Genomic DNA, 5,067 nt, shown 5'->3' with positions numbered 1-5,067 from the left:
ATGCTAGAATGTTGTGGTGAAGGCATTATGGAGGTGCCAGCTCAACCTCTATGTTCAATGACTTGTTTAGGTGGTATCTTCACCAGTGAGACCTTGCTGTCAGATTGTGGAAAGCAACCTATGGGGTTTGGAATAGCCTGGCTTGTTTGGGGATTCCCATGGGATGTTTCTTGGCTAACAACCCAATTAAAACTGAAATAGATGTTACTTAATCTTGACACTTGAAGTTTCATTTGCTGACAGAAGATGGCAAGCTGATACTGTGTCTCTTGCATTATTTGGCAGTTTCATTTAGATCACCACCATATATGTACATATTTTAGAAAGTATTTACTGCATTAGGTTTCCATAGTACCCTTAAAATACCCTTTAATTTTGTCTGTCTGTACCTATATTTCCTCCTTCAATAACCCTGCTTACCCTCATCACTCTAACCTCCAATTCCTTCTCTACTACCATCCAGAATTATCTATTACATTGTCCTTTCCTAATGAGATAACTCTGTTCCACCTTTCTTTATCCATTCATCTTTTGAGGGACATCTGGGTTGGTCCCAATTTCGTGCTATTATGAACAGAGCAGCAATGAACACGGTTGAGCCAAGCAAGTGTCTCTGGCAGAGTGAATCATCTTGGGGTATATGCCCTGGAATTTGGTGTAGATAGATTCCCATCGTCCCTAGGAACCACCACACTGATTTAATAAGGCCTGTACAGGGTTTCACTCCAGCAATGGAGGAGTGCGCCTCTTACTCCACATCCTCACCACATGAGCTGTCACTTGTTTTGTTAACCTTAGCCATTGCCACAGGTGTAAGATGAAATCTCAAAGTACTTCTGATTTGCATTTCCCTGATAGGTAAGGATGTTGAAGATTGCTTAAGTGTTTCTCAGCCATTTGAATTTCCTCTATTGTGAATTCTCTATTAAGATCTGTATCCCATTTTTAATTGGGTTATTTGCTTCTTTGACATCTAGTCTCTTGAGCTCTTTATGTATTTTGGATATTGACCATCTGCCAGATGTGTAATTGGTAAACATATTATCCCATTCTGTTGGCTGTCTCTTTGTCTGAATAACAGTGTCCTCTGCCATGTGAAGCTTCTCCGTTTCATGGGGTTTCGTCTATCAATTGTTGATTTTAGTGCCTGTGATAATGGTGTTCTGTTAAAAAAAAAAAAAAAAAAAAAAAGCTCCTTTCCTTTGCAAATTAGTTCAAGGCTATTCTCCACTTCCTTTTCTATCAGATTCAGTGTATCTATTTCTGTTGTCATCGTCATTGTTGTTGTTGTTGATGACAATGATGATAATGATGGCTTTGATCCACTTGGAGTTGATTTTTGTGCAGGGTGATAAATATGGATCAAATTGGATTTGTCTACAAACAGCCATTGACTTGACCAGCTCCATTTGTTGAAGCTGTCTTTTTACTTAGTGTGTACTTTTGGCCTCTTTGAAAAAAATCATGTGTCCTTAGGTGTGTGGTCTTATGTCTGGCTCTTCTTTTTTTTTTTTTTTTTTACTTTTACTTTTACTTTTACTTGGAAAATTACAACACTGGTACAAGTCAAGTCTTACACATTTAACATTTGCTTGTTGAAAGCAATTCATAATATCAAAATTAATCATGTTTTACTTTTTCATCACAAGAACACAAAAAGGGGAACTTAAAACAGAAAATTTAAAAAGGTAACACAACTTTTCTCTTAGTAGTCCTTGGGTAGTTATGACAGAAGACTTTCCATCTTTTATTTCTTTGCACGGAGACCTTGATCCAAAGTCTTACTTGTTTCTAATATCTGCTTCTGCCTCCCCCTCTATCAGATCGGCTCCCTCCACGGCCACCTCCTCTTGGCGCTCCTCGGCTTGAACTGCTGTAGGAATCACGTGGAGGAGGGTACCCCCTTTCCATAGAAGGGGGAAGCCCTCGTTCTTGTCTGTCAACTCGATCATGGCCACTTGAGCAGAGATCACTTCTGCTGCTTAAGTAACTGTCTCGACTTCCACCATAGCCATCACGCGAGCTGCTGTAATCATCATAGCAACTTCTTCCTCCATAAGATGGTGATGGCCCTCGGGTAGGGGGTGCACTGCGTGAGTTTCCGTAACCCTCGTATGAATCTCTGTAGGAACCTCCACTTGGGTGATCTGAATAGTCACGATCTCGACCGTAGCCATCTCTATCCCCATAGCCTCTTGGTGGATAGTCATCACGGGAACTGGAATGGCTGTAATCACGGTAAGTATAATCTCTTGGTGGCGGTGCATTATCTCTGGTGTCACGAGAGCTTGGGTAATCTCTGCTTGAATAGCTGTCTTTTGTAGAATAGCCATCATCTCTTGGGGACAAATAAACATCTCTGCGTGATGGCAGGGGCTCCCTTCGTGGTGGACCTCCGTAGCTATCTCTTCCACGGGACACTGGTGTTCTTCCACCCATTCCACTGCTGCTTCGAACTGGTCCTGAAGGTGTTGATCTTTTAGGAGGAGGACCCCCGCTTCGTGGTGGTGGTCCTCTTTTTACTGGAAGTGGTCCCCTGGAAGAACTCATGTTAAAGTTCATGGAATGACCACCGTCATCCATGTATCCTCCGCGCGAAGGGGGTCCCCTAGTTCCTCCCCTTCCTCCTCGAAGACCTCTGGGAGGGCCTCTGCTTCTTGGAGGTGGAGGTGGTCCGCGCCTGCCACTTTCAAAGGATGGTTTGGTAGCTTGCTCCACCTTGATGGCTTTTCCATCCAAGGACTTTCCATTCATATCTCTAGCTGCATCTTTAGCATCTGCTGTGCTTTCGAAGGTAAACAAAAGCAAATCCTCTTGATTTGTTGGTTTCCCGGTCTTTCATCAAAAGTATTTCCACAATTCATCCATACTTGCCAAATACTGCTTCAAGGACTTTCTCATTTGTTTCTGTATTAAGCCCACCAATGAAGAGCTTTCCTGGGCGATCTGCTTCAACCATCTTTCCTTCCAGCTGATAAGAGTCGGAGGGGGACTGTGGCGGTCTCAAGCTCCTCCTACAACCTCGCCAAATGGGCCTTCCAAGTAGCTCACCGGTGACAGCTGCTGGGTCTCAGAACAGAACAGAAAAGCCACTAGGACTACTGCACACCGAGCACCTTGCGACTGTCTTATAAGAAGCCTTTATCACATTTCATGTCCTTCTTTTGCCTGGTAAATTGTTTAAAGTCTCCCTATTAAGTTCTTTTTATCTTGAGATTAGCTTTTCTTCATGCTGCCTCATGCGTAATTACCGGGCAGTGGGGGCTGTGCAACTGAGAACTGATAGCACAACTGCTTAAAGCAGCTTAGTTTTTGGATAGCGAGTCATGTCAGCAAGATAAAGTCAAATAGAGCAAATTGCATGCCGAGTCTCTTTCAAGCTTTGAATGCATTCAGAATGAAAGTCTGGTACAATCTCTTCCGAACGTTACGTTCCATAGTAAACTCTTCAAGGAGCTGATACCAGGCTGCTTCAAAATGTCCCACAATACTTTGTTCCTTTCTTTCTTTGGGTGCATAAAGAGGAAGGGTTGATGCTCGGAAGACCATTCGTGAAACTATGTCATAGATTCGCCAAAATGCAATGCAAGAAACCGAGGGGGGGCATCAGACCCTCCACCCTGGATCTGGCCCTCACTGCTTTTGTTCTGAGTTCCTGGCCCCCTCTCAGTCGTCCTGTTGCTTTTAGTGGTTCGGGGGTCAGGCAAAGGCCCGCACCACGCGGCCTCCGGAATCGCCCGCCCACGCGCGGCACACGGGTGGGGAGGAGCCTGGGTCGCTCTCTCTCACCGCCCCCCAGGGAAGATTTGCCCCATCCCGGCAATCCTCCCCACTCCCGACGCGGGTTTTGGCCGGGGAGGCGGTCCGCCTTCCCCGCCTTCCTTCCCCGCCTTCCTTCCCCGCCTTCCTTCCCCGCCTGCCTTCCCCGCCTGCCTTCCCCGCCTGCCTTCCCCGCCTGCCTTCCCCGCCTGCCTTCCCCGCCTGCCTTCCCCGCCTGCCTTCCCCGCCTGCCTTCCCCGCCTGCCTTCCCCGCCTGCCTTCCCCGCCTGCCTTCCCCGCCTGCCTTCCCCGCCTGCCTTCCCCGCCTGCCTTCCCCGCCTTCCTTCCCCGCCTTCCTTCCCCGCCATCCCCGCCGCCGGAAGGCGAGGGCCCTGCCGTCCCGGACGTCTGCTCGGCCACCGATTTTCAACCTACCCACGGGGATAACGCTTCCCCAACTAGGAAGCCGCTTTCCCGCGCCGGTCGCCACACCCTGGCTCTTCAATTCAATTCCATTTATCCCCACCTGGGGATACATCCCATATGCTGCCACCAAACCCAGATACTATTGCTGATGTCAAGTAGTGCTTGCTCACAGGAGCCTGATGTGCCTGTCCCCTGAGAGGCTCTGCCAGAGCCTGACCAATACAGATGCAGATGCTTGCAGCCAACCATCAAACTGAGCACAGGGACCCCAGTGGAAGAGTTAGGGGAAGAACTGAAGGAACTGCAGGGGTTTGCAACCCCATAGGATTGACAACAATATCAACTAACCCCTCCCCCCCTCAGAGCTTCCAAGGACTAAGCGACGAACCAAAGAGTACACATGGAGGGGGCCCATAGATCCAGGTGCATATATAGCAGGGGATGGCCTTATCTGGCATCAATGGGAAGGGATGCCCTTGGTCCTGTGAAGGCTAGATGCTCCAATGTAGTGGAATCGGGTGGTGATGTGGCAGTGGGTGGGTGGGTGGGTGAGCACCCTCATAGAAGCAGGGGAGAAGGCAGATGGGATAGGGGGTTTGCAGAGGGGAATCTGTAAGGGGATAATATTTCAAATAAAAATAAATAAAATAACCAATAAAAACATCTGATATGTCTGATTTGGTGCCAATGGCATGCTATTATTATTGTTATTATTATTATTACTATTACTATTATTTGTACTTTTCTAGTGCAACTTTAAATCTGAAATGCTGATACTTCCAGGAGTTATTTTATTACTCTGAATTGTTTTATCTAATTTGGGGTGTTGTTTTTTTGTTTTTTTTTTTTGGTGTGTGTGTGTGTGTGTGTGTGTGTGTGTGT

At 46.9% G+C, this 5,067-nt stretch overlaps 1 pseudogene; it reads right to left on the bottom strand.

Annotated features, from left to right (window-relative positions):
- Positions 1-1,565: 1,565 nt before the first annotated feature.
- LOC127671931 (RNA binding motif protein, X-linked-like-1) lies at positions 1,566-4,251 on the bottom strand (annotated as a pseudogene).
- Positions 4,252-5,067: the final 816 nt, after the last annotated feature.

Source organism: Apodemus sylvaticus, chromosome 21 (assembly GCF_947179515.1).
Source record: "Apodemus sylvaticus chromosome 21, mApoSyl1.1, whole genome shotgun sequence".
NCBI classification, from domain to species: Eukaryota; Metazoa; Chordata; class Mammalia; order Rodentia; family Muridae; genus Apodemus; species Apodemus sylvaticus.
The sequence above is the reverse complement of the archived record's forward strand: the minus strand, read 5'-3'. Positions and strand labels throughout refer to the sequence as shown.